The 12,893-nt window shown below is 42.0% G+C and overlaps 2 non-coding genes across 2 annotated transcripts; both read right to left on the bottom strand.

The window, feature by feature from the left end:
- Positions 1-2,090: 2,090 nt before the first annotated feature.
- trnap-agg lies at positions 2,091-2,162 on the bottom strand. Its single transcript has one exon. It is a non-coding gene; the product is annotated as a tRNA-Pro (tRNA).
- Positions 2,163-2,745: 583 nt separating this feature from the next.
- Positions 2,746-2,817, bottom strand: trnap-ugg. The gene has a single exon. It is a non-coding gene; the product is annotated as a tRNA-Pro (tRNA).
- Positions 2,818-12,893: the final 10,076 nt, after the last annotated feature.

The following is a 12,893-nucleotide window of genomic DNA, read 5'->3' as shown; positions in this document are numbered from 1 at the left end:
TTGGGGTCTGAGCAGATTATTTGTTGCAATTGCAAACGTAATAAAATGGTGGTCCGAAAGTCCAGGATTTTGAGGAAAAACATTGAGATCCACAACATTTATTCCATGGGACAAAACTAGGTCCAGAGTATGACTGTGACAGTGAGTAGGTCCAGAGACATGTTGGACAAAACCCACTGAGTTGATGATGGCTCCGAAAGCCTTTTGGAGTGGGTCTGTGGACTTTTCCATGTGAATATTAAAGTCACCAAAAATGATCTGCTATGACTACAAGGTCCGATAGGAATTCAGGGAACTCAATGAGGAACGCTGTATATGTCCACGGAGGCCTATAAAAAGTTATTGAGTAGGCTGTATAGATTTCATGACGAGAAGCTCAAAAGACGAAAACTGCATTTTTTTTGTAAATTGAAATTTGCTATTGTAAATGTTAGCAACACCTCCGCCTTTGCGGGATGCACGGGGGATATGTTCACTAGTGTAACCAGGAGGTGAAGCCTCATTTAACACAGTAAATTAATCTGGTTTAAGCCATGTTTCAGTCAGGCCAATCACATCAAGATTACATCAAATTTGATTTGTCACATACACATGGTTAGCAGATGTTAATGGGAGTGTAACGAAATGCTTTTGCTTCTAGTTTCGACAAAACAGTAATAACCAACGAGTAATCCAACCTAACAATTTCACAACAACTACCTTATACACACAATTGTAAAGGGATGAAGAATATGTACATAAAGATATATGAATGAATGATGGTACAGAACGGCATAGGCAAGATGCAGTAGATGGTATCAAGTACAGTATATACATATGAGATGAGTAATGTAGGGTATGTAAACATAAAAGTGGCATTGTTTACATAAAGATGGTAAGATGCAGTAGATGGTAGAGTACAGTATATACATATGAGATGAGTAATGTAGGTTATGTAAACATATAAAAGTGGCATTGTTTAAAGTGGCTAGTGATACATGTATTACATAAAGATGGCAAGATGCAGTAGATGCTAGAGTACAGTATATACATATGAGATGAGTAATGTAGGGTATGTAAACATATGAAGTGGCATTGTTTAAAGTGGCTGGTGATACATTTTTTACATACATTTTTCCAATATTAAAGTGGCTGGAGTTGAGTCAGTGTGTTGGCAGCAGCCACTCAATATTAGTGGTGGCTGTTTAACAGTCTGATGGCCTTGAGATAGAAGCTGTTTGACAGTCTCTCAGTCCCTGCTTTGATGCACCTGTACTGACCTCACCTTTTGGATGATAGCGGGGTGAACAGGCAGTGGCTCGGGTGGGCTAGGTACAAGGTCGTCAAGGTTCTCATTAGCAGCATTGAGAAATTCCTTGTATATTGTGCTCACCCATCAGGAGGCTTTGGCTTTGTAGGACCAACCCTGCCAGGCAGGCTCAGTATCTTGTGGGGACGATTCTGCTTTCGTGGCTCTCTGACCACATTTATCTCTCTGTTTTGGCTGTGTATAGGCTAGTAACAGTAGGCCCAGAAAACAGATAAAGCCTTCTCCTTAGTGTATGGGTCGCTCAGGTGGGGTGTAAAATGGATATCCCATATCACAAAATTGAAAGCTCTCTCTCAAAACCCCAACACAAAATTGAAAGCTCACTCTCAAAACCCCTGCTCGCAGACACTCATGGGCTCTGGGATTTGCAACCATTTTCCTTTTTCACTCACTTCACTCCACACTTTTTCCAAACACAAAAACACACACCCCACCTTACATCACTATACACCCGCACATAACCACATACTGTGCCTTCTATGTCCTCTGTTTGCTGTGTTTCTATCCCTACAATGTTGTGTTCCACTTCCATATATTTAGTATTTAGCTAATTATTCTTTCTTCTAATGCTGTCTTATCTATTCATAAAATACTATAAATAGAAAGTCAAATACTAATTATTTTACAACTTGAATATAGTATAGTGTAGTTGTAGTTTATTTCTTTACAGGCTACCATTTTCCTATTGTTACAATATTTCTCACCACTTTATCCGTGACTTTTCAATTACTAAAATAACCACATTAACCCTAAATATAAGCAACCTTTTCCACCAAAAGCTGGGCTCGTCCGGGATTTGAACCCGGGACCTCTCGCACCCTAAGCGAGAATCATACCCATAGACCAACGAGCCATAAACGAAATTATTGTCCTACAGTTAAACTTTCGGCCCTTCCTCCTCCTCCTAGGGCTGTGTGTCAATTTCCAGTTTGTGATGTGGCAAGTACAATTCTACTGTTAGACTGCCCTCTGGTGGTAGTCACAAACACTGTTTTTGGAAGTTTTACATACATTGTCAGAATTACAAACAAAACCTTTGTGACTGACATGTTTATGAAGAACTGTAGACTTGCCTGTTATCGTTTGTATTGTGGAAATTGAGGACTATGCATGACTATAGTGTTACAGGTAAAAAAACATTGAATTTTCACAGTGGTTGACAGATAAGATAATTTATAAAGTAGCCTTGCCTGTTGTTGACAGTCCTTATAATACTATAGTTAAGCAATCATGCCCGAGGAGGTGTGGTATTTGGCCAATATACTATGGCTAAGGGCTGTTCTTAGCACGACGCAAGGTGGAGTGCCTGGACACAGTCCTTAGCCACCAACAAACCGGACTGAAAAAAATCCCACCTCATATTTAAACTTCTCCCCGTTTCCTTTGGCTCGACATGTTCACAAATTGAATAAAGGGAATTTATTTCCTCAAAAGTTGGGCTCGTCCGGGATTTGAACCCGGGACCTCTCGCACCCAAAGCGAGAATCATACCCCTAGACCAACGAGCCATGTAGAAAAAAGAAGTACACATAGAATTTAAACTCTACTCCCTTCCACCCCTGTCACTGACGTTAAGTATGTGTGAAATCTGAGGAATGTCCTCAGTGAAACTGTGACTTCACTGACCTTAAATGGCAATGTATTTATTTATTTATTTTATTTAAACTTTCATTAACTAGGCAAGTCAGTTAATAACAAATTCTTATTTACAATGATGGCCTACCAAAAGGCAAAAGGCCTTCTGTGGGGACGTGGGCTGGGATTATAAAATATACATATATTTTTTAAATATTTTTTTAAATTAAGAAAAAAAATATAGGACAAAAGACACATCACGACAAGAGAGACAACACACCACTACATAAAGAGAGACCTAAGACAACAACATAGCTAGGCAGCAACACATGACAACACAACATGGTAGCAAAACAATATGACAACAACATGGCAGCAGCACAACATGGTCGCACACAAAACATGGTACAAACATTATTGGGCACAGACAACAGCACAAAGGGCAAGAAGGTAGAGACAACATTACATCATGCAAAGCAGCCACAACTGTCAGTAAGAGTGTCTATGATTGAGTCTTTGAATGAAGAGATTGAGATAAAACTTTCCCGTGTTTGTGCTGCTCGTTCCAGTCGTTAGCTGCAGCGAACTGAAAAGACGAGCGACTCAGAGATGGGTGTGCTTTGGGGACCTTTAACAGAATGTGACTGGCAGAACGGTTGAGGTGGATGAGGGCCGCAGTAGATATCTCAGATAGTGAGGCGTAAGAGGGTTTTATAAATAAGCATCAACCAGTGGGTATTGCAACGGGTATACAGAGATGCCTAGTATACAGACGAGTATAGAGTGCAGGGATGTGTCCTATAAGGAGCATTGGTGTCAAATCTGATGGCCGAAGGGTAAAGAACATCTGGCCGCTCTAGAGCACTCTTACCTACCGATCTATAAATTACGTCTCCGTAATCTAGCATGGGTAGGATGCTCATCTGAATCAGGGTTAGTTTGGCAGCTGGGGTGAAAGAGGAGTGATTACGATAGAGGAAACCAAGTCTAGATTTAACTTGTTATGTCACAGCCTGATTCTAAAATGGATTAAATACGTTTTTTCTTTATACACACAAAACCCCATAATGACAAAGCGAAAACACATTGTTTTAAATACATTTTGCAAATGTATAAAAAATTGAAACGGAAATACCTTATTTACATAACTTCTTAGGGCTAGACCCCTTTTGTTCTCCATTGCCGCCTGAATGATGCGCCCATAGCACCCTTTGCTATGAGACTCAAAATTGAGCTCCGGTGCATCCTGTTTCCATGGATCGTGCTTGAGTTGTTTCTACAACTAGATTGGAGTCCACCTGTGGTAAATTCAATTGATTGGACAACTTCTCCCCCTCAGGAGACTGAGGGTCCCCAGATCCTCAAAAACGTTATACTGCTGCACCATGGTTGCATCACCGCCTGGTATGGCAACTGGCCGGCATCTGACCGTAAAGCGCTACAGAGGGCAGTGCATACGGCCCAGTACATCACTGGGGCCAAACTTCCTGCCACCCAGGACCTATCTACTAGGCGGTGTCAGAGGAAGACCCAAGAAATTGTCAAAGACTCCAGTCAGCCAAGTCATAGACGGTTTTCTCTGCTACTGCACGGCAAGCGGTACCGTAGCGCCAAGTCTAGGACCAAAAGGCTCCTTAACAGTTTCTACCCCCAAGCCATAAGGATACTGAACAATCTTAACCTTAACACTGCTGCTACTCGCTGTTGATTATCTAGGCGTACTCTCTTTACTCCTCTACCTACATGTACAAATGACCTCAACTCAACTGTACCCTAGCACATTGACTCGGTACCAGTAACCCCTGTATACAGCCTCGTTACTCTTATTTTATTGTGTTTTAAAAAAAATTTATTACCTAAGTTTATTTAATAAATAAATATTTTCTTAACTTTATTTATTGAACTGCATTGTTGGATAAGGGCTTGTAAGTAAGCATTTCACGGTAAGGTCTACAACTGTTGTATTCGGAGCATGTGACACATACAATTTTATTTTATTGGGTTTAAAAACAAACAAAAGAGAACTATGTAAAAATACATTGTGTCCGTGAAATGTATATAGCATGTATGAACTCGAAGTAGAAACTTAAGTGTTGTTGTCCATTAGTTTACTCCAATTAGGCGAGGGGTGGATTAGGGGAAAAACATAAAGGAAAATATACTATATATATATATATATATATAAAGATATATGGAGGATTGGAAATGATGCACACAATTACATTGATGGAAGCTACAATCTATCTGCAATATTAAAGCTGATCAACCCCTTAAGAAATAAAAACAGCTGAAGTCGGAAGTTTCCATACACCTTAGCCAAATACATTTCAACTCAGTTCACAATTACTGACATGTAATCCTAGTAGAAATTCCCTGTTTTAGGTCAGTTAGGATCACCACTTTATTTTAAGAATGTGAAATGTCAAAATAATTGTAGAGAGAATGATTTATTTGAGCTTTTATTTCTTTCACCACATTCCCAGTGTGTCAGAAGTTTATACACTCAATTAGTATTTGATAGCATTGCCTTTAAATTGTTTAACTTGGGTCAAACATTTTGTGTAGCATTCCACAAGCTTCCAACAATAAGTGGGTGACATTTTGCCCATTCCTCGTGACAGAGCTGGTGTAACTGAGTCGCGTTTGTAGGCCTCCTTGCTCACACATGCTTTTTCAGTTCTGCCCACATATTTTCTTTAGGATTGAGGTCAGGGCTTTGTGATGGCCACTCCAATACCTTGACTTTGTTGTCCTTAAGCCATTTTGCCACAACTTTGGAAGTGTGCTTTAAGTCAATCTCCATTTGGAAGACCCATTTGCGACCAAACTTTAAATTCCTGACTGATGTCTTGAGATGTTGCTTCAATATAGCAACATACAGTGGGCAAAAAAGTATTTAGTCAGCCACCAATTGTGCAAGTTCTCCCACTTAAAAAGATGAGAGAGGCCTGTAATTTTCATCATAGGTACACTTCAACTATGACAGACAAAATGAGAAAAAAATCCAGAAAATCACATTGTATGATTTTTTATTTATTTATTTGCCAATTATGGTGGAAAATAAGTACTTAGCCACCTACAAACAAGCAAGATTTCTGTCTCTCACAGACCTGTAACTTCTTCTTTAAGAGGCTCCTCTGTCCTCCACTCGTTACCTGTATTAATGGCACCTGTTTGAACTTGTTATCAGGATAAAATACACCTGTCCACAACCTCAAACAGTCACACTCCAAACTCCACTATGGCCAAGACCAAAGAGCTGTCAAAGGACACCAGAAACAAAATTGTAGACCTGCACCAGGCTGGGAAGACTGAATCTGCAATAGGTAAGCAGCTTGGTTTGAAGAAATCAACTGTGGGAGCAATTATTAGGAAATGGAAAACATACAAGACCACTGATAATCTCCCTCAATCTGGGGCTCCACGCAAGATCTCACCCCGTGGGGTCAAAATGATCACAAGAACGGTGAGCCAAAAATCCCAGAACCACACGGGGGGACCTAGTGAATGACTTGCAGAGAGCTGGGACCAAAGTAACAAAGCCTACCATCAGTAACACACTATGCCGCCAGGGACTCAAATCATGCAGTGCCAGACGTGTCCCCCTGCTGAAGCCAGTACATGTCCAGGCCCGTCTGAAGGTTGCTAGAGAGCATTTGGATGATCCAGAAGAAGATTGGGAGAATGTCAGATGAAACCAAAATATAACTTGTATAATATCAACTTGTCGTGTTTGGAGGACAAAAAATGCTGAGTTGCATCCAAAGAACACCATACCTACTGTGAAGCATGGGGGTGGAAACATCATGCTTTGGGGCTGTTTTTCTGCAAAGGGACCAGGACGACTGATCCGTGTAAAGGAAAGGATGAATGGGGCCATGTATCATGAGATTTTGAGTGAAAACCTCCTTCCATCAGCAATGGCATTGAAGATGAAACGTGGCTGGGTCTTTCAGCATGACAATCATCCCAAACACACCGCCCGGGCAGCGAAGGAGTGGCTTCATAAGGAGCATTTCAAGGTCCTGGAGTCTCCAGATCTCAACCCCATAGAAAATCTTCAGAGGGAGTTGAAAGTCTGTGTTGCCCAGCAACAGCCCCAAAACATCACTGCTCTAGAGGAGATCTGCATGGAGGAATGGAGTCGTGGGTCATGTAGTCGTGGGTCAATAGGGAGTACAGGAGGGGACTGAGCACTTACCCCTGAGGGGCCACTGTGTTGAGGGTCAGAGTGGCGGATGTGTTGTTGCCTACCCTCACCACCTGGGTGGCCCATCAGGAAGTCCAGGATCCAGATGCAGAGTGTCCTTAGCTAAATGATGAGCTTGGAGGGCATAATGAAGTGGAACACTGAGCTGTAGTCAATGAACAGCATTCTCACAAAGGTGGTCCTTTTGTTAATGTGGGAAAGGGCAGTGTGTAGTGCAATAGAGATTGTGTCATCTGTGGATCTGTTGGGGCAGAATGCGAATTGGAGTGGGTCCATTGTTTCTGGGATGATTGTTTTGATGTGAGCCATGACCAGCCTTTCAAAGCATTTCATGGCTACAGATGTGAGTGATATGGGGTAGTAGTCATTTAAACAGGTTACCTTGGCCTTCTTGGAAACAGGGACTATGGTGTTTTGCTTGAAGCATGTAGGTATTACAAACTGTGTCAGGGAGAGGTAAAACATGTCAGTGAAGACACTTTCCAGCTGGTCAGCTCATGCTCTGAGTATGTGTCCTGGTCATCCACCTTGTTAATGTTAGCCTGTTTATTAAAGGTCTTACTCACATCAGCTATGGAGAGCATGATCATACAGTCTTCCAGAACAGCTGGTGCTCTCACAGATGGTTCAGTGTTGTTTGCCTCGAAAGCAAGCATAGAGGGCATTTAGCTCATCTGGTAGGCTCGCATCACTGGGCAGCTCTCGTCCGGGTTCCCTTTTGTAATCCGGGATAGTTTGCAAGCCCTGCCACATATGACGAGCGTCAGAGTTGGTGTAGTATGATTCGATCTTTGTCCTGTATTGACACTTTGCCTGTTGGACGATCCGTCGGACGGAATAGCAGGATTTCTTATAAGCAGACGGATTAGTGTCCCGCTCCTTGAAAGTGGCAGTACGAGCCTTTAGCTCAGTGCAGATGTTGCCTGTCATCCATGGCTTCTGGTTGGGATATGTACGTACGGACACTGTGGGGACGACGTCGTCGATTCATATAATGAAGCTGGTGAATGATGTGATAAACTCATCAATGCCATATGATAAATGCCAGAACATATTCCCAATTGTGCAAGCGAAACAGTGCTGTAGCTTAGCTATTATGGATCATATTTATATTACAGGGGGAGAGCTCCATTCCTGACAGACTGATCATATTCAATAGCAACCTCAGAGGCTCCTAAATCAGGATGCTGCCTTGTAGGATGTTTTATAGGTAAGGTTGCTTGCAGGCAGATTAGTTGTCAAACTGATTTATAGGCAGATGGATATCTTATCCAGGGGGTGAAATATATTCCGGGCAGGCTGATCAGATTAAATTTCAGTCTCAGAGGGTGATGCCAGGTTGCTGCCTTCTAGGTTGTTTAGTAAGTAAAGCGCCTTGCAGGCAGATTAGCTGTCAGCACTTTATAGGCTGATGCATATAATCCAGAGTGGGTGAACTCTATTCCTGGCAGGCGGATCAGATTCAATAACAGCCTTAGAGGCTGATAAATCAGGACATCCGGATGGTGCCTTGTAGGCTGTTTCATGTGTAAGGCTCCTTGCAGACAACCTTACAAGGCAGCATCCTGATTTATCAGCCTTTGAGGCTGCTATTGAATCTGATAAAGCCCTGAGGCTTTATCCCTGTGCCAGTTCGTCTTGTATGTTTTTCAAGTCAAACAGCGGTTTCCCCGTACTCCTGCTTCTATTCTCTTTTGCTAGTCCTCCCGGTTTTTGACCCTTGCCTGTTTTCTGGACTCTGTACCCGCCTGCCTGAACAGTCTGCCTGCCCTGACCTCGAGACTGCCTGCCACTGTACCTCCTGGACTCTGAACTGGTTTTGACCTTTTGCCAGTCCACGACCAATCTCTTGCCTAACCCTTTTGGATTGTTTAATAAATATCAAGACTCCAACCATCCGCATCCCACGTCTGCATCTAGGTCTTGCCTTATGCCCTTATAAGAAAATGATATTGTGATCTCAACAAAACAACGTTTTATTTATCTCATGATCACGACATAACGAGGGAATCGTTTTTTTTATTCACATGTCCTCTCTGGACTTCCGTAGTAATCCGATGACATCTTTTTTAAAGTAATCTGGTCGGATTACAGTTTCTTCATATTTGTTATTGGATTAGGTACTCCCCAATACATGTAATCCATTACTACCCAACCCTGGAAACACTGTAATTATGTTCCTTTTGGGGCTCTTTTCTTCTGGCCGACAGGCCAATTCAATAGTAGACCTAATGTTTGTCCTCAGTTTAAATTGCTGCCTGCACCTGTCCTAGTCTGCATCTCAAATGACACCCTATTACCTATATAGTGCACTACTTTTGACCAGAGCCCTATACATGGAATAGTGTGCCGTTTGGGATGCACATCCAGTCACCACACCCTTCTACCTGACTAAAAGAGTGGCTGCATGGCGGGGGCGGACCTCTAATCTGTGCCCTCTGACCCTCCAGCCCAGCCCTCAACACCTGTCTGCCAGGTGGACCTCTGTATCACAGCTGGTTCTGTGTGTGTGTTTATGTGTGAGAGGTTGATTAGCCTGCTGAGCGAGGAGGAGGTGGGTCTGCTACGGAAAAGGTGACATTTTACTTGGTTGTGACTTGAGTGTGATTTATTTGTGTGATTAGAATGATTTATTCAAGGCAGTTTATAACACAGTATACAGTACATGTCAATCACATAATCATTGAACCCTTCGAAGGACCTTAGCTTCCTGAGCACTGTTGTGCTGAGGCTGTGCATGTGTGCGTGAGTGAGTGCCACAGTCACATCACAAAGTGCCGCTCTGCTCTGGGGCTGTCCAGTTCAAAGAGATCTCATGACAGAACCTTCCGCCCAGCCAGCCTAGCCTAGTTAAGTTCACCTGTAGACAATTAACCTGTGGTTAAAGTTGAATGTGTGGGTGTCAAGGAAAGGTAGGCCTTGATAACATTAGATTGTTATCACTGCATCTCCTCTGTATAAACCACATGTAGATTTGCATAGAGGCGAGAGCAACCATGACTCGTGATTGTATCAGGGTCTGTAAGGTTTGTGGGGCCAAGGTGGAGGGTTGGTTGGGCAAGACACCAGGGGTTGTGTTCAGATTAGGCCTACTGTAGGTGCTGTATTGTGAAATGAATAAAGGCATTTTAGGTCAGTAGTGTTATGTTTGGCACTCCTAAGAACTGTTGTTGTTGTTGAAAGGACAGGGTTAGATATGTACTGTATAGTGATGGTGTGATGTTATAGGACAGCATGAGAGGTGACCACTGTCCATTAGATGTCCCCCTAGTCTACAGAAACACATCACATCTCTGTTTTCACTGTAACATTCACGTATTAACTGAGGCAGCTTAACTGAGTACAGTGTATGCACAATTGCACATCAGTTGTGTGAGAGTATTGTGACAGGTGCAAACAGACAAGTGAGACATTCATATTTTGGTCCTAAATTTGATAGCCTTTGTCTTTTTGAAATCGGTTTTATTTCCTGTCTGAATGTGATCAATTGTTGGAGCTGACTCTAAGAATCAAATAATTTCCTGACTAAGAATCTAAGAATGTCCTGACTCCAAGAATCTAAGAATGTCCTGTCTCTAAGAATATAAGAATCTCCTTCCGAATCTAAGAATCTCTAAGAATGGAATACTGCCTTCCCATAAGACAGGACCACCTTAGGATGAAGACCAGACATTCTTTCATTCACAGATAAGGTGATGGAGAGAGAGGGGCAGGGAGGTAGAGAGAGTTTATCAGAGTCATCTCACATGGCAGTAATGCATCGCCACATTGTAAATGTTTCTGCTCATGCAGCTAAAGTGAAAGGCAGCAGGGTCAGTCATACGGGTCACTCACACTCATCCACAGTTTCCTGGTAATCACTAGAAGGAAGTCTTCAGAGTTTCCCACAGTGGCAGGACAATGTACCCGGTCTTGCCCTGGCCCTGGCCCCCCAATGGTGGAACAAACTCCCTCACGACGCCAGGACAGCGGAGTCAATCACCACCTTCCGGAGACACCTGAAACCCCACCTCTTTAAGGAATACCTAGGATAGGTTAAGTAATCCCTCTCACCCCACCCCCCCCTAAGTTTTAGATGCACTATTGTTAAGTGACTGTCCCACTGGATGTCATAAGGTGAATGCACCAATTTGTAAGTCGCTCTGGATAAGAGCGTCTGCTAAATGACTTAAATGTAAATGTTAAATGTCTTGGCTGAGTGGAACGTAGTTCTCTACCATCTCTTGCTCACCTCACTCCCTCCCTGTCCTCTCTCTTGATTCAATTCAATTCGAGGGCTTCATTGGCATGGAAAACATATTTCAATATTGCCAAACGCAAGTGATGTAAATAAACAAAAGTGAAGTAAACTATACAAATTAATAGTAAACACTGCACTCACAAAAGTTCCAAAAGAATAAAGACATGTCAAATGTCATATTATGTGCAAAGAATTAAAGTACAAAAGGGAAGATAAATAAACATAAACATGGGTTGTATTTACAATGGTGTTTGTTCTTCACTGGTTGCCCTCTTCTTGTTGCAACAGGTCACAAATATTGCTGCTATGATGGCACACTGTGGTATTTCACCCAGTAGATATGGGAGCTTATCAAAGTTGGGTTTGTTTTCAAATTCTTTGTGGGTCCGTGTAATCTGAGGGAAATATGTGTCTCTAATATACATTTGGTAGGAGGTTAGGAAATGCACCTCAGATTCCACCTCATATTGTGGGCAGTGTGCAGATAGCCTTGCTTCTCTCCTCTCTCTCTCTCTCTCTCTCTCTCTCTCTCTCTCTCTCTCTCTCTCTCTCTCTCTCTCTCTCTCTCTCTCTCTCTCAACCTTTTGGCTTTGGAGGTGATCCAACATATTTTCTCTCATCACATGATGGGATTGTCCTGCTGTAAATGTTGTTAGGGTGGAGGAGAAAATGCCTTTGTCGGATCCCAAGGGGATGGTGACTACATTTAGACCTGGGCGCAAAATCACTTTATTTTTCTTATATTGTGGTTATGATGATTTTCTGTATGACTGATAAATTAGTAGTTTTCAGGAAATAATTTTGCATGTATCCTTTTATAGTATCCAATATAGGACATTAGGCTACATACAGTGCATTCTGAAAGTATTCACACCCCTTGACACATTTTGTTATGTTACAGTCTTATTATATATATATCTCTTATATCACCTTTACATAGGTACAGGGGTTCTTCTTTTAAAAGCGGCGTCATACTGCAGCACACCTTGCTGCCGCAGAATTCTATGGCACGTTATTTCACTGTCAGCCATTGTTACCATTAATGCTAGTTAATGAAAATTTGACCACCAGAGGGAATCTTTGAGAAGAATTTGATAGCCTTCAATATTTGTCATACTAGAAAATTTGTAAGAACATATTATACATGATTGATTTGATACATTTTGCTTAATTAATTAGATGAATATTATGGTGTTACTATTCCAAGAAAAACGAAAAACGTTCCATTAGGATGGAACGGAAAATATGGTGCTGTACAACGTGACGGTCGGGAGTAGGCTACAGTACTGACAGCATAACATGTCCACACCCTAATTGTAGTCTAACCAATGCCCAAACTGAGATTCAGTGAAAATAAAAAAATCTAATTGATTTATCAAGACCAGTCCCCATGCTTGTCTCGGAGCAGTGCGAAACGGTGCTGAAATAGTTGACCACAGCGAGTAGGCTACTGCTTAAAGTCCTATTGCTCCTAACTTCAATATACTTTTAAAATAAATAAATAACTAAGACCTACACCACTTCAAACAGGACATTACTCAACACATGTCGCCTACGGT

This window comes from Oncorhynchus gorbuscha, linkage group LG02 (genome assembly GCF_021184085.1).
Source record: "Oncorhynchus gorbuscha isolate QuinsamMale2020 ecotype Even-year linkage group LG02, OgorEven_v1.0, whole genome shotgun sequence".
Lineage (NCBI taxonomy): Eukaryota > Metazoa > Chordata > Actinopteri > Salmoniformes > Salmonidae > Oncorhynchus > Oncorhynchus gorbuscha.
This window is presented reverse-complemented; position numbering and strand designations above follow the sequence as displayed.